The following is a 24001-nucleotide window of genomic DNA, read 5'->3' on the forward strand; positions in this document are numbered from 1 at the left end:
GTTAATAAATGATTATCTACTGCCAGGAAATAAAAGTATTTCTGCTTGGGTTAATCCAACAGCAGGTCATATTGTAACAGAGAACAATGTTTCTTTCTCCTTCTTTCCCCTTCAGGATCATTCAGTTAAAATAAAAAGAGAGGAGGGAGATGAAGGTCAGCCTGTAGTCAGCTCCAGCAGAGCGGCTTTGCTGACCCAGATCCAGGCTGAGTGGGGATGATATTAGCAGAGCAATTAAGAGAGACGACAGCCATCAACTAGAGTCCCACTGATGGGGGAGAAATCTCTTTTTCCCTTTCAAATGTAATGCCTATTGATTTTTTACAACCAAAGTCAGAGGATGCTTTCAGCCCACAGGTGGCCGACTAGGTAAAAAATCTTTCTTAAGTTTTCAAAGACGAGTGGGTACATAGTGTGGATAGCATGGGTGTGATGCGAGGGAGAGGGACAGAGGCTCACAGGTGGGTGACCCTGTCAGCTCTAAGCTTGGATGTGTTGAAAACACCGCAGGCATATCACTGACTTAATCCTCCAGAGATGATAAAGAAGTGGAAATTTGAGCTTAAAAAGTTTTTTATTCCTCAATGGGGATACAAAATTATCATTCTGGTGAAGCTAGACAAATGCGTTTTTTTTTCCAGAGGTGACTGAGATGAAAGCTTCATACACTTGACAGAAATAGTTGTACTTAGTTTATACATACATTTTGCTTTTACATTTTGTGTGCAGGAAACCATGACAACTAAACTGAGCATATTAAGGTGGAGTTGGAGCAGATAAAAATCAAGCATCAGGATGCATCAGAGGAGAAGGAATTCATGCCTGAATGGCAGGAATGCAATGCTGTTTAGGGGACCAATAGCAGGGCTTGAGGTCTGTGTTGTTTCAAGGCATAGTTGTATTTTTGAGGAGATGGATATCAGGCTGTGTATGCAGGCTTCTGGTACAGGGCTATGCAAATCTATGGACAAAGCATTATATATATATATATATGACAGATAAAAGTTGATCAAAATCGTCAATGTTTTACATATTAGCGATTATTTAAATCTTCAACAATCATGTCCTGTCCCAAATTAATTCACTGGAAAATAAATTCTTTATTTCTTTATTTCTTCAGGGGCAGATGCAGTTGCAGACATTAAAAAAAGATAAATGATACAACCACTTTGGTCTCGCTCAAAACGTTATACAATTGGGATAACAGACTAGTTCAAAATTAAAAAACATTGATTGTTTACAGTGTCAACTTTTAGAGCCTGTGTCGAAACAAGCATGTTGGGGGCTAAAAGACCACATGAAAAGAAAAAAATTTTACTGCTAAGAATTCGTTTTTTTTTGTTTGTTTGTTTTGTTTTTTAAAGCCATAAGCGTTGTCAGTTTCAGCCTATGCTTGATGAACTTCATCATTATAAACATGCAATCTGATTTCTGGAAATTAGAGCAGACTACAGCGCTTACACCTGCAGCACATCATGCACGCCTGTTTTTCAGCATGCTTTGCTCTAGGCATGTGACTGTCTGTTTTAATCTGATCCCAATGGGGGGGTTGTAAGTTTGACAAAAAGCAGAGGAAGCTGAACACAAATCGTAAACATAAACAGCTCAGAGGGACAGAAGTGACATGGTGAGATGAAATGTCAGAAAAGGTTCAAGACAGACTAAAGGGAACACACAATGGCTGATTTTAAATCTCAGTGTGATGATAGATCGACAGAATACAGTCTGTAGGAATATAAAGCAGCACACTGTTCTGGCATATTTGTTCAATTTATTATCAGCTTGTTCAGACAAAGGGAGTTAGTATGGAGGACAACTTATTTAAGCCAACACTATCTCATTTTAAACCTTGAGTTCATGTCAGACAACATGCCTAACCAGGTGCTCCCTGCACACTGTGTGCTTCCTGTTCATATTTTCAACAGGAAGTTCTCTTTCAAACCCAAAATCAATTTCAGAAGCAGCAGCTTTTGATTTAGTGTTTAAAACTCAGGAGAAGACTGGGGAGTTGTTTGATCAGCTGGAATGATGTGAAGTTAGATTATTTTTAGAAAGCAGAAGGAGCTCAAATTGATAGCTGGTTTGTTTTTTCTCTGAGCAGAATGTGGAGATTTAAAAAAAGAAAGCTTCTCAGGAGAGAGATCAGGGAAAACACATCTGGTGTAGGAATGCACTTTTTACAAGTCTGGGTTAAACTTTGTGAATCTCCTAAAGCATTGCTTTGACATCTGTACCACATGTGTCTCAGAAATGGAGACGGAAGCCTTTAAATAGCTGTACAACATATTAACAACCTGATCAAGAGGAAGGATTATTGACAGAGCCTCCTGACTGGATCATTCAGACCAATGTGAATTTTGTTGACTAAAACTATGTTTGTCAACTACCTTTTTCCATGAGAAAGACTAGCCAAAAATAGATCTTTTATGACTAAAACTGACTAAGACTAAATTCAGTTTTTGTCCAGATGACTAAATCCATGATATTGCATCTGTATCTCTTCTGCCTCTCAGCTATAGAAAGCAGAGTACATAGAACACACTAACATAATTTGGTACCAGATTCAGGTGAGAGAATAAATGTACGGTCTTCAAGTTAAGACTAAAATATAAGGACTTTTTATGGACTGAAACTAGACTAAAATGTTTTTGAGTTTTTGTTCGACTAAAACAATAAAGGATAGAAACGGCTATAATGAGACTGAAACCAGAAGGCATTTGATCTTCAAAGGGATACTTCAACATTTTGGAAAATTCGCCCATTGCCATAATTCCTGTAGTCTCAGAAATAGGTCCGTTTCCTTTGGTTGTCTGTGCAAGCTGTTTCAAGATCTGGGGGGACCGTTAAACCAGCTGCACCGCGAACGCAATTTTAGCAGACAGGATTTTTGCTTTCCCTCATCAAACTCATCAAATACACAATCCAACAACTCCAGAAAGCTCTCGTGGACAAGTTGTGACCTGTACATTCACCACGCTATGAAATAATCATGAAACATTATGAGACGGAGATGTTTTAAAGTTAAATGCAAAGCCGGAACTTACATAATTATACGTTATCATTTCATAGCGTGGTGAATGTGCAGGTCACAACTTGTCCACGAGAGCGTTTTGGAGTTGTTGGATTGTGTATTTGATGAGTTTGATGAGGGAAAGCAAAAATTCCATCTGCTAAAATAGCATTCGCGGTGCAGCTAGTTTAACAGTCCCCCCAGATTTAGAAACAGCTTGCACCGACAACTAAAGGAAACAAACCTATTACTAAGACTATAGGAATTGTGGCAATGGGCGAATTTGCCAAAATGTTGAAGTATCCCTTTAAAGACTAAGACTGAGACTAGAATTAAGAATAGAGGTCAAAATTAATACTGATTCAGACCTGATAGAAGTTTAAGAACAAATCCTTGTCATCAAGGGCTTGGCTAAAAGTAGAACAGCACAGGACCTGTAGCATGCTCGTAATTGTTCAGCTCCTTAATGTCTGATTGAGCTCCCATCTTTCCTGAAATACTTCTGCAATAACCTTTCACTGAAATGTCAGCCTCTCCACTTCTGATTAAGTGACTTTTAAGATGGTCTATACATTTTAGCAGAACAACCTCAATGATGCTTTTTAACAGCAGTGTAAAACACCATGAGACATCTGATGTCCTCTGCATATACAGGACAGAGACGTGCCATATTTCTGCAGATGGCCATTAAGGCTTATGTCAACATTAGGAAGATATCCAAATCAAAATTTGGCAGATGATGCCAGCAATTAATTCAGAGTAAATTCTCCAGCAGACCCTCTGACAGCAGTGATATGAAGGTACAGCTGAGTTCTTTGATCAGAGTCCCTGTTGGGAGATTAATTTCAGCAGAAGACATTTGATCCCTCGTAGATTAGAGATGTAATGAAGGTTAAAAAGGAGTTTTTACAGCAGCCATGAAAATTGCCTCCTTTCAGATTTATCTTTCCAAATCTGTCAGCAGACAGAGCAGACAGACTGCTGCTGCTAAAAGTGTCAGAACATGATGTTAACTTTGCCACAGGTAGACTGATGTTGCTCTGTGCAACAACAAAAGGAGGGCAAAAGATACTTAATCTAGTTTTTATCATCCAAACAGCTCAAGTTTGGCAAACATGAAGGAGTAGGAGCATCAATAAGTTGTTCAATAATACAAAGTGCATATTGTTTTTCCACATGTGCATCAATGGCATAATTATATGAATTACAGTGCAGTAAAAATATGAAACTGGCTTGATGTAAATACCATTCCGAAAGAAGTAAGCAGAGAGAAAGAAGTAATAAAATGTCAGACTGAAAGGTAATGTAATAAAATGTAGCTGTCATAATAAGAAACAATTATCCAAGAATTCTGATCTTATACAATAGAAAATTACAGTTGACTGCTATTCCAGATAGTAGGTGAAGCAATAAACCCCACAAATAATCATCTTACAACATTGTGTTAACTCATCTAAGTTTTGATGTTTCTGTAGTACCATATCATCTCTCCCTGACCAGAGCAAAGACACATCTAAAAATCTATGTGGCATCACTTCTATGAAGGCCGAACAGCATAAAGAGACGCTCAGGTGGAGAGAGTCAGACAGCTGACATGACAGACCTACTGTGATCCTTCAAATATGTCCACAGTATCCTCAGGATGCAGAGCATCTGCACCAAGGAGGAAATGAAGGTTTGATGACAGAGGGCTCAGAGAAAACATAGCTGACATGATTCAGGATGAGTAGATGGATGTAAACATCTGGTGATGCTGAGCCTTTTTCATTTTTTTTCTTTGTGTTATACAGTGTGGTTGTCATTTCTCTGCTGCATTAAGGCTGACTGTTAATCTTAATAATTCCTGGGCTGCTTTAGCACGTTTCTTTTGTAGTTGTTGCATTTGTAATATGTTGTTTATCTTAAAATAACAGTCATTGTTTCTCATCCTATTTTTAAACTATTGGAGAGAGAAATAAAGCTGCTTCAGCTGAATTAAAGGTTACACTAAATGAAGCACAAAAGTTTTGTGTCAGTGTGGAGCACATTTCCTACAAAGGTAATGATTCCAATCTAGTTTAACTTGAGGTTTTCTTTTTTTCTTTTCATGTTAGAGAATGTGGAAGGCTACAGGGAATAAAATAGGCTTGTTATTGCCTCTGATCTAGAACTTTCTTTTAAAATTTTGCCCAATAACATTTTAAACATGCAATTCACCTTTCAGCGCAGTATGCTGACATCAAGGAGATGGAGAAGGGAGTGTTGCGGCTTTTAAACTGTAAGTTATTAGTTTAATCTTGTGAGCAAAAACTGATCTGACAGCTACTGAAAGGTTTTTAAACATGAGTGTTGTTACTCCATGGCTCTTATCCTCAGTGAGGAAACTAAAGACACAGTGCTTTTCCTCTTCCTGAGGATGCTTTAATGCTTCAGTCCCAGAGGGCACTTGAAGAAAAAAGACACACAAATAGCAAATTTACATACTTAGACAGTAAGAACAAGTTTGAAAAGTTAGATAGTCACATTTTACACTAAGGGCTTTGACACAAAAGTTGAACAGCAGGAACATGTAACATAACAGAAGTGGCTTAGATGCCTTTTCTCCAGATATTATGAGCTAGAGCATTGGTTCCCAGCCTGGGGTCTGGGACCCCCTGGAGGGGCAACACAGACCTCAGGGGGGAGCAAGACTTGTTCTGCACTGAGGTTGTCATAATTAGATGTGCATATATTAAGTAAAATCAGGATAAAACACTTAATAAACGGTTTATACAATGGTCTTTTTGTAAGAAAATATGTGTCAAGCCATTTTCAGTGAAACACTTCAATAGATGTTGTTTTTTGGCAACAACATGTTGACAGTTTTTTGTGTATGTTTTGGGGAACTCAGCTTTATAGCTCATATGCACTCTTTTCCCTTAGTCATTAGGTGGAAATGTGAAAAGACTAATCCATAACTATTTTCATACAGTATCTAAGAATGTGAAGTAATGCCTCCCATGCTTTTAAATGAATAAAGATGGGGTTAAATTATTATTCAATGGCAAACTCTTACTGCTAGTTAATTTTACCAGGAGCTTATAAAAAGTTAGACTACTTAAAGGCTTAAAGGGATACTTCAACATTTTGGCAAATTCACCCACTGCCATAATCCCTATAGTCTTACCAATAGGTCCGTTACCTTTAGTTGTCGGTACAAGCTATTTTTAGATCGGTGGTGCCGAGTTAGAAGCTGCTCTGCCAACGCAATGGATTCTTATAGTATCCCAGCTTTCCCTCATCAAACTCATTAAATACACAATCCAACAACTCCAAAACGCTCTTGTGGACAAGTTGTGACCTGCACATTCACCACATTATGAAACAATAACGTATAATTATGTAACATTATTTTTATGTTTTTAGCTATTTGGAGGCCCAGGGCAAAGACCAATATGGGGACCCTCCCCTTTTAGCTGAAAGCAATAATAGTGAGAGGGAAAAACCAGAAAGTATCCCTTTAAGTCAACAGAGTCACAGAACTACAGTAAATGTCCAAATATGCAATATATATATATATACCCAAACAGATATCCATAATTCATCAGCTCTTTGAAAAGCTTCTCATAGCTCTAAGTCAGCATGTTCTGATATTTTGAAAAGACTTTAATCCAGGTGGAACTTACATAAATAAAAAAAATATGCTTATTATCTGTGAAATATCCTTTCTTCTGACACTATACAGACATTTTTATATAGCCTATTTAACAACACAATAATCCATCAATTCACTGATCATTTCAACTATGGATAGATTGATCATCACATCCCCAGTTTGGACTGTGGCTCATGCAATAGTATTTTTAGGACAATGTGGCTCTTAGGTAGAATAAGGTTGAGTACCGCTGGTCTAACTGCTAGGCAAATGAGGGGGATCATAACCGGCATTTCCTCAGGTAGGTTGTAAATAAATGTTTTTGATATGTTTCAGCTCTAATTAGAAGCAGTCTTAGCAGGCAGCTGGGCCATTTTCATCACTTTACATCTCAAATTTTGGAACATCCTAAAAATTGTATTTTTTATTTTTAAATTTGGCTGCTATGATTAAGGTGAACATTAACACCCATAATGCTCAGACTTTGAAGCATTTTATTGAAATAGCAACACTTGTAGTGCATTACTTCAGAATGCATTTAAAAATGATGATAACCATAATGGCAACAAAGCAAATGGTCCCATCCCTGGAAACCACTAGCCCTAAGATATAATGAATATCCGAGAGCAGATGCATGCAAAGATTTAAATTGTGGATCTTGATATTTTAAACATTTTCCTGGATATTAATGGGAAGTTGTTGCACTCACTGTTAAATGAAATGCCCGAGGGTCCATCTGAAAAAACTTATAAATAAACCACCAGCAAACCCCACAAAGGAGTAAGCACTTCCACCACCTCATTTACTAAACAATTAACACCAACCCACACACATATAATTATACACCAGTATAGAGGAAACATCTGACTTACAGTTCAAAAAGAAGAATCTATTGGGTTTATAGGTTGCTCATTTCCTGAAAGCATCCATAACCAAAAGTTATAAAAATCACACTTATTACAATTAATATGCTTTGGACAACATATACAAGCAATACTTCAGTTAAAGTTGCAGACTGTTGGATCTGAACACAGCTTGGATCACCACAGGTGTGGACCACGTAGGCCAACCTTATGAAGAACAGTGAAAACATTCTAAGATTTTTCATATGAAGAGAAATCTCCAGACAGGAGAACAAAATGAGTCTTGTTCATCAGTGACCCCAGACTGGTATGTACACAAACTGAAACACAGACACCCCCCACCAGTGTGCCTGTGTGACGCCCCGTAACCTCACATGGGGATCACAGACAGTGTGTCGTTCTAATCAGTCCTCAGTGGGTAACCCCATTAATTCAATTTTGTTTCATCAGCAGTGAGCAGACCACCAGAGGGGTCTGAACTTCCCTGGGGTCATGAGGTCCAGGAGAAATCCCCTCTCACTGACCTGAGATCAGGTCTGAATCCAGGTCTTACTCACTGACAAATGGAAATCTTTGCAGGAGGAGAAACAAACCCAGACAGAGCTCTTTTTGAGGACACAGCAGTGAAGTCAAACAGAATTAATGATGCTGTATATCAAATAATCAGACCATCAACCCCCCACCAAAACAGGCCAACAGCACAGAACATGTACATACATACAGTGGGCACATTGTGTCGAACCATCAGTATAAGTGTGCAATGAGTCAGCTTACACCAGTTAATTCTTTTTATGACTGTAAACTATTCCAATAAAACTGATATAACATTTACCAAAATTGCAATATTCACAGTTATTTTTCATGGGATCCCTAAAATAATAAGGCAGGATATGACTTATGTTCTTGTGTTTTTGTACCACACTGTGTGGTTTGTCTGCAGCCTATTAAAATGTTTATTGGGACATAGCTTAATGAGCATTTCATAGCTTACTTTACCTTTGGTCTTTGGTGGATGGGGATGCTCATCACAGACAAATGAAATCTTTAGAGTATCGCCGTCTGCACCTGCAGAAACAATAACAGTTGGTGAATATGGTGAAGCTTTCGAGCAGAAAATTTCAATGGTAATGACCAGAAATCTAGCCCAAATATTTTTGTGCTCACCATCTGTTCATGACCAAAAATAAATAAATCAGGCATGCTTTTGCTCAAAAAGGATGGAATACCAACCCATTCATGTGTGGAACAATCTGCATCAAGAGATTTATTAGCTTAATGTTTGGTCTAGAGGATGGAATAATGACTCCACAGAGACTCACGCTTCTCTACGACTGTCCTGAGAGAACATTAGAGGTAAATGGAGAATAATTCGACTGTGGAAAAGGTCAAACTGAAGACATATGGACACAGCTAGGAAATCTCTCAGGGACTGCTATTACATGAGTTTAAGAGAAGAAAAAAAGACTGCAGTTGTATGGAAAATTGAAAGCCCTGCTCTTTTAAAGATGATGGCAAAAGAGCCTTGTATTGAAGATGGAACTTCAAAGGCCTTTTATTGTTCAACACAAAAACTGCATTGTGTTTGTCAAAGAAAAGGAAAAGCAATCATGTGACACATCTGTAGCATCAGCTTTTCAAAGTCAACACAACTGTGTTTGAATCTTGGTATAAATCGGACCAAGGCGTATCTTGATCAAAGAAATAAAACAGACTGCTGCAGATAAAAGACCAAATCCTTTGGAAAACATCCAGAAGCATTTTGTTGTTAAATGGAATTATTTTTTACTCCACAACAAAAGTTTTTAGAATTGATAATAAAAAAGATCCATGTTTTTTCCCTCACGCTATAATTACACATGGACTTCTCTACATCATTTACAATATCAGATAAGATCACCAACAGATCAGACAGAGATAAAGCAGGCTCAGTGACCCACAAATCCTCAAAGCACACGTTGACCGTTAAAGCTACATTTGTAGAATTATGGCACTGAAATGTGTGTATTTATTTAAAAAAAAACTGCTCCAATACATTTAACGAATATATATTTTTAGCAGAGGTCTTTAATTACCTAAAATACTACCCACAATTTCAGCCCCCTGCCAACCTGTAAGCCCCTCCCATGACATCTGGCACAACTAGGCATTTCCAATCAAAAAGAAATCTAGCTCCCCTGTTCAGTGGGCCAACCTCTACAGTTTAAATCTCGCTTTGTACTGAGGACTGTTCATTAAAAATGGAGCTCCATACAGTGTTTTTATCATTGTTCAGTCTTTACAGCTTTTAATGTGAAATTCATCAATGGAACCAAAACATGTAGGCCTATTTACCGTTTATAAATACACTGCACTGGGTGCTGTTTTTGAAGAATAGAGTGTGTAAAGGATGTAAATCTTGCTTCTTCTGAGTTGGAAAACCTCAAACTCAACCCTCACCAGAATAACTATGATCATTGCTTTTTCTCTCTACTTACACAAAGCCCTCGGCATTTTCACGTATGCTCTCTGCCTAGAGGTTCTCCAAAGTCATTCTGGGAAAAGTAGGTGAGCCACTGCTTCAATAGAACATTTTGAAGCTTGAAGGAGAAGAAAAGGTAGATTAGATCCACTTTCTATGAATAAGTAGAAGGCTGAGAGGGTTTGATGCGTGGTATTTACATCCACAAAACGTATTTTTCTGGTACAAATGCGCATTTCTGCCTTTACGGTCACTGTTAAAGATGCTGACAATCATGCCATGAAACGTCTCCTCTCCTTCAAAAACTAGAACTAACACCTGGTGATTACATGCTGCCATGAGTTTTACAATTTCCAGACAGTAAAAGTACAGTGGTGGGTCAAGCAGAGGTTTTTTGTCTCCTAACTCACACATGTGTTCAAGTCATCCTTGAGGCAGACTGAACATCTGCGCGCAGTTTGAAGAAAATTCCTAAGGGCTTTCTTGAAACATTGAATTCACAAACAAGGGATGACTATTAGGCTCAGTGACCATGAACTTTGACCTTTAAAGTCCTATCGCTTCAAACTTGAGCTAAAGTGGAAAATTGTTCAAGGTTTAAGGAACATCCCTCCGAGCATTCTTGAGACATTATGTGCACAGGAATGGCCTGAATGGCCATAAGGACAACCAAAAAGCACAATGCCAATGGCTTCAGATTATCAACAACCACGGCATTATACAACACTGATGTTATTGACAGTTCCTGTGATGGGCTGTAGAACCCAGATATGCATCTGAAGTAGCAGATAGGACAAATGGCTACAAAAATGTATCCTCCCATGCTGACTCAGCTTTAAAAATCACACATACTTCATCACAGTATGCAAAATGTGATTCTGACTTCAAAGATGAAAAAATAGTAAGTGAAGGCATTTCTCTTTATTCAGAAAAATGTCTGATTTCCATTGCAATGACTGTGCAAGAATGAAAAAAAGCTACCTCACCAAGTCTTTCTGAAGAGGATGATGAAAATCCAAAGCTTGCTGATATAATACACATTCTCCTGGTTATCATTTTGTTCAGTTTTAAAGCAGCTGCTGCTGCTGCACAAAGCAAGTTTAAGGGGAAGAAAAAGGTCAGAAGTGGTTGTTCATGGTAAAGTGCATAGAGTTTCGGCTGAGCATACCTTCAAAATATTTGAAGAGGCTCTAATAAATACCTCTACAGTAAATTTCAGACACTTTGTAACAGGGTAAGCATAGAATACCAGCCACAAAGACACAGGACTCTCAATGGAGCATTGTTTTAATGCAACAGAAATTTAATAGCTGCCTCACTGAGAGCTAGAAAACCATTTGCCACTCTAATATGTTAAAAAAACATTTCCTCTTTGTGCTTTTCTTAAAAAAAAATAGCTTTAACCACTGGAAACATGTCAACTTTGCTTGAAATTAGATATTTGGATGAACTACAATGAATAAAAAATGAATCCAGTATTAATTTTCTTGCTGCAGATATGGGCAGCAATTGCTAGACTTTAAAGTTATTCTTGATCAAACTAAGGTTGTATAAAAGTTGCCTGATGCCTTCTCATGCGGACAGCACAATCCTCCAAAATTCCTCTGTAATGGAGACATGTCCACAAAGCAAAGGCTGCCTTCTCTGCCATTTCACGATTTCTCTATCCATGCACACTGACAAACAAGCTCCACACCATCTACCTGGCCAGTAGTCAGAGAGAAACAGAAACTGTGCACAGGCTTCAGGGATTTATCTTTTTTAAGATAAGATTTTTTTTCCAGTAATGGATTACTTGTATGAAAAATTAACTATTTCAGGGATTACTGGGATAGCAGAACTAGTGTGGTACATTAAAACAGAAAAGTAACCTAAGTGACCTCTAAAAGATTACTTTGTAACACGTTACATCCATTGCTGGCCAGGAGAATGAAGTCCCTGTCCTGGGTTCTTCCTTTATATTTGAACTATTGAAAAATCCTTTTTTACTTTGGACAAATGATTGAGTTTTTACAGTTGAAGAATAAACGGCAAAATAAACTACATAAAGAATTGGGAGGCTCACTGTTACATATTTGAGCAAACAACAATCTGTTAGTTACATTTCTTCTCTCATATGCATAATGACCCTTAATGATTTCAGAAGATTATTTGACAAGCCTGCCGGATTCAAGAACAACTTTCACTGATATTCAAGAAGCTACATATATCCCATGGTTCTGACAAAAATCCAGAAAAAGAGTTTGAGTGACTGGAAAAACTGTTTATTCTCCCAGTCATTTGAATTCTGGCTTCCCTCATGCAGACAGAGCTAGTTTCAGTCTAACACTCACCCCCAAATCATTTCCAGCAGACCTCTTTTAAACCTCCCCTTCTCCTCTCAGCTCATTCAATTATTCAGTTTCAAATTAATTATTACATAATACATTCATGTCCCTCTAAGAGCCAGTACACTTGCTGATAATGTCAGCTACATTCTGAATTTTGAACAGCCAGAAGTACCAGGAAAAGATTTTGTTTCATTATAGATGATGTTTATTTCAAAGCAGAGATAAGATAGTAAAATACACCTTGTTAAAATGACTGAAGTTCATAAAGGAGATGTCAAGGGAGCTGTGGCAGCCAGATAGCAGCTGAACAGAAATACTCCTGCAGCCAGGCTTAATGGGAGTCTGCAAAAACAAATGTAAATGGCTTTAGTTGTGACTGTGCTTCTAAGCAACAAGAGAGAAAAGACTTTCCATGTACCCCTTTTTCTGATCTCTCTCCCATACATGGAACAAACCAGCCATGCTATCACATGGAGCTAACAGGCTTAACCGGCTCCCCATGGAGCCACTCACCATACACTGGCCTCACAGACTGCAGGGACCTGGGACAAAGTCCCACAGGTCAAAGCCACATGCATTTGCATTGGGTATTAAATTATGGTAATGAGTTCATTTTTTTCTCCATAAAGACTAAATGGGTTTCATTTTATAGGATACCAATAATGTTCAAACAGTGCATGAAATAACCTTGGGTAACAGCTAAAGATGAAATGGATGGGGACCTGTCTTGTAAATGTGTCCCTTGACCCCGGCTGTGGGTGTCTGGCTGCTTTATGAGTCTCAAGGCACACTCACACTGACTGCTTACCCCATACCATGCTGAAGGACACTTATTCCCCCCCTCCTCAGTCCCCTGTTAGTGGCATTCATACTGCTCCAAGCCCAACCAGGTCTGGCCATAGATGCGTCATCACATTGTAAGATGACACATGCAGATGACAATATGCACAGTCTTACGGAATCAGCACAATAAAGAGATACACAGACAACATGAGCGCAAATTTACTCACTTTTTTGGCTTATTTAAGTCATGTTGTACAGATATGCTTTCTGACGCTGTTTAAAATTGGTGTGGAGAGGAACAGTCTTATTGATTAAACATCACATGCACGATGTATACTTAGGTTTGCATGCAAGAACAAGCAATCATACCATGCCGAAGCTCACCTCTTCCATCCCATTGTGGCTACGGAAGTGCACTACTCCTAAGCACAGTAAAGCGCACTCACACTACTCAAACAATGGGCTTTGTGGCTCAATTGTACTCAGACATAGTACAGATTTCCTAGTGCAAGTGCGCCATACGTACTTTGTTGGGCACTGTAGTTTAGCGCTGCATTCTGAAAAGCACAGCTGATGAATAACAGGAAATATGAAGGCCACATTAACACTAGACCATGGGCTAATGCACAACTCTCAACAAATATGGAATATGTGCAACATAGTTGTGATATAAAAACACGGATATATATACATAAAAGAGAAAGTACTTCATTAAGGCTGTTATCACTGGCTGGTTTCACTGATGTTTCAAGGTGGCAGAAAGCCAATGGATTAATCAAATATAAAGAAACCACAAACACATACAGCTATAGAGTAAATGTAATCAAATGGTTTAAAAAATACTCCACGGAGTTAAAAGCCCTACATTCTATCACAAACAAACTAACAGCTACCAGATCAACTTTTTCAAGCATGAGGTTTATAGTTCAGTGCCTTTGGAGACCATCTGGGTCTCTGAACAGAAAACTGGAGGTTTTTTTTAGAGATATGATACCAGCATCACTGTTCCTTCAGCGACTGTGTTCAAGAGGGCAGCTGAAGAGATACTGCCTTCATAGTTCACCAAATCATATAGAGCTGAGAAAGCTCAGCATTAGCTCATGACCTTCTGCTCCCCATACAGATGTGCATTCTGCTTTTTAATAACCTGTGAATATTCAGCAGCCCATTCAACCAAAAATATTACCACAAACTAAAGCAAAAAGGCTGCTGTGGAAATCACAGAGGAGTTCTGGACTTTTGGTAAACAATTTCTTCCTTGAATAGTCAACAAGTGTGTTGACTTTTAGCTCTGAGTGCAGTACCATAACTGTTGTTTGTCAGATAGGTAACGTGAGGTGAAAGACAAAAGAGAAAAAGGAGAAGATGACATGAGGCTACTTTCAAGTAAGCAGTCACAAATTCCATATTATGGTTTGCTCTGGTGACCCTCTGGTTCCCAAACATGGGCTTGATCCCATTTACCCCTTGCCCCTGCCACTTAGCCCTTCCCCAACATTTTGTGCATTTGTGTCTAGGAGTACGGGTAACAAGATCCTCGCTAAAATGGAGGGGCAGGGTGAATTACTAGGCCAACATGGCCCCCCCAAACAGATTTTTTTAAAGGCACACTCCAAACTGAGTGTTATGCAAAATCTCTCAAAACCTTGTTAGTTATTGGCAAGATTTGAGAATATTGACAGCCTCATAGGCCTCAAAAACACATAAAGAAACATGAAGATGAGCAAATTAAAAAATCACAGTCACTGAAACACATTTTAAAGGTTAAGGAATGATGACGAATAATGAACAAGACTTCAGCGGATGTAGGTCCAGCCTAAAACAAAATAAACAAGAATAAGAGGATGGGGAAATATTCATGAATGGGAATGAGCCATAGACATGGGTATTTATTGTTCAATTGGCAGCAAATCTTTTCATTCCCAACCCAACAGCTACAAAATTTTCACACATGCTATCCTCTCTGGGGATCAATAAAGTATTATCTTATCTTTTTAAGTATCTGACAGTAAATAAAGACAGTCTTAACAAAAGACAGTCTAAGCATAAAGATTTCAGTCTCCTCCTTCACTTTCATCATGTCTATAATGGAGTTGTACACAACCAAGAGACATCAAACAAATCAACTATTTGTTCAGCCAGTTTGCTTTCCTAGCTTGAAGCCTTTGATACATTCATAAACATGACCAGAACATCCTCACAGTCATCAAGATCAATGAGAGATTTGATCTACACAAATGACTGTAGCTTTGGTGCAGCATTACAAAAATGAACAGGCTGCAGAGGTCATCCTCAACAGGTAATTTATAAGTAAAGATTTTCTTGCTGTGATTTTTCTTTCTCTCTTGAGCATGAGCACTGAGAAAGGCAAAGAAAACGTGCTCTCAGTTGCATGTGTGTATTTCCAACACTGAAGTCCAGTTCAGACATAAGACTCACAGCCATATTAAAATGTCACTCGTGATGATTGCAGCTGTCTGACCTGAGCCAGGCTGTCTTATGATGTTGCCGTTTCAGTTCTCCTAACTGCAAACTGATGATTTTTGGCCGCACTGCAAGCAGATCAATGGGAAATGCTGAATGGAAATCCTGTTTTGACAGGCTATTTATGTCAGCAAATGTGTTCAAAGTAGAGTATTTTGTTAGATAAAATCTTGCTGTGAATTTTGGAAATTATTACATCTTACATCAACTTTTCACACAGAAACTTCAGCCTGATAAACACTACTGTCCATTCCATTAGCCGTGCATGTGAGCCGTCAGCTGACTGCAGATATCTTACTTAAAATAAGACTGAACTGGCAAAGCATTTTTGTGTTTTTTGTGCAAAATTTCACTGACACACTATGATGGTGATGAAAAGAGAATCAGTGATGAGCAACAATCAAACAGCCTTCTTGTTGAGGCAGATGTATGAGCAGTAACCTCAGAAAAAAAATCACTTTAAATTGAGTAAAAGAGTCATTGCTATAGACATGATGCATCGTCTCCTCCAGTCATAGCAGTTTGAACTCACCAGCTTTCAGAATGTTGTAGCAGTTTCCAGTTACGACTCATCTCGTTCATTTTAGGATAAAACAGCAGTGCACGTACAGTACCTTGCCTGTTTATCTGACCTTCTGTACACAGAAACATTTCTGATCTCCTTACCCTAAGAACAGCCTTCTCCGTGAAATACAGCTTTGAGCTATATGATTGTAATATGCAATATGTGTACATTAAAAACATATGCAATAACAAAAGGAGTTATTTTTCTCATAGTCATTACTAATAGGGTACATGCCTCTGGTTAAATTCTAAAATAAATTCGTCATACATAAGCAGCTCCCCAGGGCAATATAAATTGCATTTGGTGTAGAAATACTATCCTTCATTGACTTTAATAAGAAAAATGCATAATAAAAATGCACAATAAAATGGAGACCCTATGCAACATCCACAAAGGTAACACTTGCCTGACAATGAGGCTCTCAACTGTAGCTCATGCATTTCACACCTCTCTATAAAGCTGCTGATGCTGCCGAGTAACCATCCACCTACAGTGACTGATTACTCTAAATATATGGAGGCAATTCTCCATCAGACACAGCAGATGAGCCAAGAAAACCACTGCTAAATGGTCCCAGCTCTGAGGCAAAATTGTGTTACCTCTTCAAGCGCAGAGCTGCCTGCCTGTTCAGGGAGGACTAGGCTTAAAGCCCCTAATCCTCGCCTTGATTCATGAGAGCCTGCTAGGTTTTCAAATGTCATCGGTGGGGAGGTGTGTCCTGCACCTGCCTTACATTGTTGGCCAGTTTCATGATAACAATGGAGTACATCAGTTTAGAGTCAGGAACACATGCAGGCAAGACTCACATGGGGGCTTTTTTTTTTTTAAATATAGTAACATACTCATAAACAGCAGTCAGAGCCAACACTGGCAAAGATTGACATGCACTGTTTGGTATGAGAGTTGATATTAAACTGTGCTAAATATGGAGCAAAGATTAAATGTGATAATACCAGGACTGGTACGAACCTCATTCTTTCATCAACACCTTCTCACTTGCCAGCAATAAATGAAACAGTGAGACAAGTGATTTAGAGGGGAACATAGTCATGGACGAGTGGCAGCGGTAATAAATGGATGATTCAGCATTCAGTGGTGTCTGTGTGCCAGGAAAGGCACAGTGTTTATTACAACCAGAGCTCTACTTCACATCCAAGGGTACAGCACTTCACTGTAACAGCACATGGGACTGTGAGGAGAGAGGCTTTGTTGTCTGGAGGATGAGTGTGGGCTACATTTTTCTGTTTATCTGCAGAAAAAAATAACAGGATTTTGAGACACTGCGTAGTGCATTTTAAATAGAATAAAATGTTTGAATTATATACAATACTTCCACGTCTGACTTATCTGATTTGCTAATTTGGGTGAGTATTGCAACCATTAAACTAAGGATGCAATATATAAACATGTCATGACAGTGTTTACTATTTGAAACGCTTTTAAGTGCACTGGAGTTTGCTCAAAATTTGCGTTATGATATTGAGTTTTCTTCTAATATGAGTATTAAATTAATTTAACATTTATCTATTCAAGATTGCCCAACTTTTTAGTGACAACTATCCATTTTTCTGACCTTTTTCGTTCCAGTTACACGCTCCGACAAGAGAATTTCCCCCCTTTGCGCGCAACGTGAGTGCTGCACGCACCGTTTCATATGCAATGGTCCACGGTAAAGACTAGCAGTGAAACTAATGATGCTCCTCTTATCCAGTCAATAAAGGACAGGTTTCCTTAGGTTGTCTACACTGTCCTGCCCCTAAAAAGGCAAAGATAAGCGGACGTGAGAGTCGGCGTGATGGCTGCCTCCACCTACGCGGACCGAGCGCTTACCTCCTCGGCCGCTCGCCGCTCCTGTCCCCCGGTGTTTGTCCCTGCTTCGCTGCGACGCTGCTCATGAATGAATGCTGGTTGTATCCCACAAAGAATGCCGTTGCATTTTACAGCCGAAGGAACAACAACATGAGCTGGTATCGGCTGTGTGCTGATGGGTAAGCGTCCTGTCCCTGTGCCGCGCAGCACGTCACCAGATGGAGTGTCCAAGACTATTGAGGCGTCTCTTGCTCTGCTGCTCCCTGCAAGGCGGAGGATATAATACGCGAGTGACTGTTTGCCAAACTGCATGGCACAGGAGGTCCACCTTTCTCCTGATGCAGCTCCGCCCCTCTTAATGGGATTGGTTCATACCAAGCCTACAGCGCCCCCAACCATCACTACGAGCAACTGCATGCACCTGCAGAGCTTTACTGTCGTCAACCCCGCACAGAGAAGACCATGAAGGCGTGCCCATATGCCAGTCCTGGGATTATGCGGGGCCACTGAGGGACTTCAGGAGTTTAACAGTATCGATTTTGAACAGTGCCTTAACCAAGTAAGAATTAAGTGTTTGAGAAACAATCACAAGACTTTCCAAATATTCAAACCTTCATAATCAAAAACTCCATCGGTCTTTTCCTTCTAAACCATCCAGCAATAGCACTTTAATAAATTCACTGCACCTTTAAGTTAAATGCTGGGTATCATAGGCGATCTGACACCTTTACAGGAGTGCTTGAGTACCACTGAATTTCATCTCAGCAAAATGAGAGCAGGTGCCCCCGCCATCATTTAATGTTGCACATAGTTATTTTGAATTTTAGAAAGCAAAACCCTCAATAGTACCAAATAATTCCGTACCAGAATGAAGTGAAAATTGATTACTCCTTTTTTGGTTCTATTTTTAATGGGCATGCATTTCAAGTCTTGGGTGGACAAAAGACTTATGTAATTTACTGTAGAAAAAGAAGTAATAGTACTCAGTGTAGCCATACAGTGTAAAAAGTCCATTCAAAACTTTGTTGACACGGCCCATCATGATGGGTAGACTTCTGATATGGTAGTAGGAAAATATTTTTTTTCTTAAGTATGTGGTGAAGTATGAAGATTGAACACTTCCAAGGCGCTCTACATGTCACATACTTCAAGTTAGATCCAACCTAAGATCGCCCAGACTGGGAATAACGTTAATTTTGCACCTGTAATAAGCCTCTACTACAATTCAAATTAATTTGACTTTGGATTAAAAAAAAATGGCTTAAAATGAAAGCCGTCACCTCTCTAACCACTTTTCTTGAAACACGGAAAATGTGCTCAAGCAATTTGGAAAAAATGGATTGAAAGAGTTTAAAGAGGCAAAAAACGGTCCAAAATTTACAATAACCTACGTCGTGGAATTTCCGTTAGCCCTTTTTTTTCCTTTAAATGCTTTGGTATAGCATTTGCCTGGCTAGTAGCTTGCTAGCTAAAAGCGGCTTTTGACATTAAAATAACAATCAATTTTGACATTTTTTAAATTATTGTTTCATTTCTTACATTTTTATTTTCTTACCTCATGAATTTTCAACCTTTCTGTGGCACATGTTAAATGATGGGCTAGCTGCATCTCTGATGCTCCTTTATAAAACCGTGTCCAATCCGAGCAGGTGTTTTCAATTCGTGTCCTTGATTAGCTTTTCTCTTTCTACTTTCTGTTTGATTGACATGTCTGTCAGGCCTATACTAAGAGAGCAGAGCAAGACAAAAGTGTTTTTTAAATTTTATTATTATTATTATTATTTTTACAAACTTTATTTCAAACATTTTGCATAACATATTATGGCATAACAGTTCAGTGCTTTAACAATCAAGGAAAATTAGGTTGCATGGTATCAGAAATAGAGAATACAATAAAATACTGAAAGAGGCAATAAATAATACAGAGAACAATAGTTAACAAAAGAGCTGTAGGCAGCTAGTATCATGATAATTTAATAAATATTTAATCCGTTTCAAAGTATGAATAGATTTCTTTTTATTGATTATTTTAATGGTCTCATTTAACTTCTACATTTACTGTTGAATGCTATGAATTGTGATTGAATTAAATGTTGTGGTATTTACAAAGTAATATCAAAAGGCTAATTGTTGGTTGTAAAATCTTTTTTTGTTTTTCTACAGTAAACAATATCTTCTTGTGCATTTCATGTTGTCGTCAAAAAAGTTCAAAACCCTTCCAAAATAATTTGCTTAGACATTCATAGAATAAGTGCATTGTATTGTCCTCTGTCTTCTTGCAGAAATTAAAAACGTTAACTACCTCAGCAAATCTGAAAAGATATGAATTAGTAGGATAGCTATTATGTATTATTTTATATTGCATGTCTTTAATCTTGTTTGGGATGGTGTATTTGTAGACTTTGTAGAAAATCCTTCTTGGACTAACTTGCTATGTCTGTAAGTAGCTTCTACTGTCCATCCCATTGACAGAGAGAAATGGCCTTACCGCTGGCTCATCTAGAAATGTTTTATATGTTTTTTAATTCTGAAGAAGGAATACTGATGACTTTAAGTTGTTTGATGAGCTTATATGCTAGTTGGAGAGCATAGGATAAAAAACAGAATGCAGTAATTTGCTAATAATTTCAACCTATATCAAAATGATAAAATGATACCAAACATAAGTACCTGTACTTATAAAACTCTGCACTCAATTCTATTTTTCAGTATGATGTTAGCCTCTCACTATTTGAATATGCAGGTAAATTTTCTGCAGTTTGGTGAACTATGCACTGCTTTACTGTCAAAGGAAGGGGATGGGAATATCTTAGAAACTACAATTAACTTTCAACATGATTTTTAGAACTGTAAAGGTGAGAGGTATTCACATATGTTTACGGGCATCAGTAAGTACCCAAATGTAAGTGTGCTATCCTTTTCCTCTTTCCCTCAGAGGACAATGTGATCTTTATTTCCAAAAAAGAAAAATGTGGACTCATCAAGTTTGGGATTCATAGTTTATCTTGAACATCAATAATGCTTATTTTTTCTCCAAGTGGTGGTCAAATTTGATCAGTTTTAGCATTCGCCATTCTTTTTTGTCTACAAGTTATAACATATGAACCCATCTGAGTTAGTAGACTCATTGGCAGTGTTTTAAGTTTTATTACATAAAAGGGGAGAGTCAAGACATTTACCCTGTTGGAGGGAGACGAAGGAGACAGTGAGTCTGTGTTGATCCATTATGAAATCCATATCTGTCTGGAAATGAATCATCCAAGTCTCCAAACCAGGTTTCATTTTCATATTGTGGTCCGACCGCTAAAGTTTTTGTTCTCATAAATAGTTCATTGTTTGCTCTAATTCTGACCAGCCTTAGAAATCTGTGCATGTTTGTATCAACAGCATGACACATTCAGGGCATCTTCATCATAGGGATTCACAGCAAAAACAAGCATGTGAAATTTATAGATCAGTGTGACTAAGCTCCTATAAAGAGACTAGTTGAGTCATGCCAAGTTTTTGGAATTTTGGATGTTGAGCTTGATGGTCTGCATCAAATCACGAGGACATTTCTCTGCTGATTACACTTTTAAACCATCAAAACTTTAAAGCCATAGTATTTTTATTCAATGCCAATTTTTCTGACATGACACTGCTTTCTTTGGACTTGTCGTTGAACACAGGTAGAAAAAATGTTTTAACATTTTAATATTTGGTTATGTGTGACCTGGTAAAGGGGAAAGCTAAGAGCCTGTTAAACAAAATCACATCTTGAATACTGGAATATTTCAACTAATGTGTGTGGTTTTTATCCAGCATACATTTTATGCTTATTTCTCAAACTTCAAATGGAAATTATTTACAAAATGGTCCTACACAAAGCCATAAAGTTGAGTTACACCAGGAGATTCAGAACTGTGCGGACCTTTTAGACATGTTTGGGCCAAAAATGAAAGCTGAAGTAAAATGTAGATGTGGCAAGTATGTACCTGAGGGCACCATCCGGCAGAAAGGGGGATTTACACAACCCAGGTTATGCTCTGGATGTCCCTGCATATTACTAGGGGCATTAGAGAATAATTTGTTGAAAAAATAACAGAAGTTTACACCTTTAGGGTGGCGTAACAACTGGATATGGCAAGTATGCATGGCCCAGGGTATTGTCCAGGAGTGTAGTAGGGTTATTTCGAGCCCTTGGCCTGGCCATGGATGTCCAAAGGGCCCAAAAAAACATTGGTGGTCTGGGGGCATATTACCAGGGGTCAAAAGGCCTATACAAAAAGAGAGGCTCTTGAGCTTGACTTTGGCTGCCAGCACATGTGTGTCGACATGTATTGAGTTTGACTCTGGACACCCTGCCCCCACTCTCCAGCCCTGGGTTGTGGCACATCAGGCCCTGTGATGAATCCGTAGTGCTCTACATGCCGTAATCTTATTCACATGAAGAGAAGAGATGTCCTTTGCAGGAACTCTGCAAAAAATAAAACAAAAAACAAAAACAGGTTTAGTGATCTTTTGTTTGCTCCCGCTCAACAGTCGCCTATACGCTGTTTAAAGCCATTCAGGGTTGATCAATGTCTCCAGTCATTCTGGATTGTTGCAATTAGAAAACATTGCCCCAAAAGCAATTATAAGTCCCAAGCTATCAGTGAGAACAGCAATAGAGAGGATAATTGAGTATTGACAAAAGAGTGCGGAAAGCAAAGACAGCATGCAAGACCACTCTACAATGTACTCTGTCATCTTGAGGCTTTAATTATGCTGTTTACTGACCACATAATTGAGGCAGCGCTTCATAAAAGCAAACATTTTAGGATTAAAGCACCAGGTTAAAAAAAGTGTGTACATAAATCAAACGTTAATCAGCGTTTTGGGATTTTATAACTACTTGTAAGGCCTGACAGACATATGACCCCCCAGCTCCTCAGAGCTGAATTTATAGCTAATCAGAGGACTGAACAATGTTTTAAAAAGCAGAGGGGGGTTTAGTTCTTCCAAACTGATACTAAATGGTTTGTTAAGATTTAATTACCAGATTACTTATGGCCTCTGCTCTACAAGCTTTTAAAGGACAGTGACCCACTGCCACTTCAATGAACCAATTAGGATTTAGCTATATTTTAATCTTAATCTTATAGAGCTGTTTGCATAAGTAGTCAGGCAAGTGTGGGTCTGATCTGGTCAGCCACATTCTGTTGATCGTTTGCTGTATAAAGAACCATCTTCACACACATCCACCTAACCAAATCCCAGGCCTCTTTTCCTCTCTGCTGTTTTGTAACCAGAGTCAGCTGACGACCTGTTTTTTGTGTAAAGATAACTGAGGCCATCTGTTGTGTGTTTTTTTTGTTGCCCTGCCATGAAAGTCTATGCCAAAACACCTAAAGGTACCCATGTGTGCCACACTACTTCCAGGGACAGACTCACTGAAGCCTCTTCATTTACTAATGGCAGCAATGTTTGAAAAGACCTTTTTGTTGTTTTGTTTGCAGAGCTGTTACTCAGCTGTACCCTTGACCTCACCTGAGGCAGGAGGCTAATACTGTTTGGTCTGCTGCCTCAGTGACTGACTGTAAAGATGTTCGCCTGTTTGAAGCGGGGCATTTTATAGGTGACATATTGCACTCCTTTCCCACCTGTTAGCAGCATAGCCTGTGCTTTAAGCTCCTTCTTACCCTGCAGTTCTCTTCCTGCATGGGAGCGTGCTAACATGAGCATCACTGTGTGCTTCCATGGCTGTAGGTGGAGATCTATGGGTGGAGATGCCAGGTGAGGGGGCGGTGCTATTATAATGACTCATCGTGATGTCACAAGGAGCACAGACTCTGAACAGGCTGTCAGCTTTTGTGTTTTCAGACACAGGAGGATGACAAATAAAGGACTGGGCGGGCTTATTTCACATTATGTTGGTTGGTCGATAGTCTGGGTACCCAAATATATGTGCAAAAAGAGGGATTTTATGAATGTCCCCTTTGATATGGGGCTTTTGATACCAACTGGACACACTTGGCCTTGGCCTGATTTTTCAAAATAGGAGGTTGCAGCCTGTTACACAAACAAGCACAGGTGTTCTCTAAATCATCTCCGGCTGGCACTGTGTG

General features: G+C 38.8%; 1 protein-coding gene across 2 annotated transcripts in view; it reads right to left on the reverse strand.

Annotated features, from left to right (window-relative positions):
• Positions 1–19546, reverse strand: part of LOC121521352 (kelch-like protein 29) — a 182298-nt gene extending 162752 nt beyond the window's left edge. Inside the window, exons 1-3 of one of the 2 annotated variants that reach the window (XM_041805295.1) lie at positions 19471–19546; positions 17937–18178; positions 8483–8551 (exon numbers count right to left, since the gene is read on the reverse strand). The gene's annotated coding sequence lies outside the window, so the exon portion shown is untranslated. Of the gene's footprint in view, positions 1–8482; positions 8552–17936; positions 18201–19470 lie in introns of those variants that run through there. The other variant, XM_041805294.1, reaches the window with a different exon arrangement.
• Between the last annotated feature and the right edge of the window lie 4455 nt (positions 19547–24001).

This window comes from Cheilinus undulatus, linkage group 14, assembly GCF_018320785.1.
Source record: "Cheilinus undulatus linkage group 14, ASM1832078v1, whole genome shotgun sequence".
Classification (NCBI taxonomy): Eukaryota; Metazoa; Chordata; class Actinopteri; order Labriformes; family Labridae; genus Cheilinus; species Cheilinus undulatus.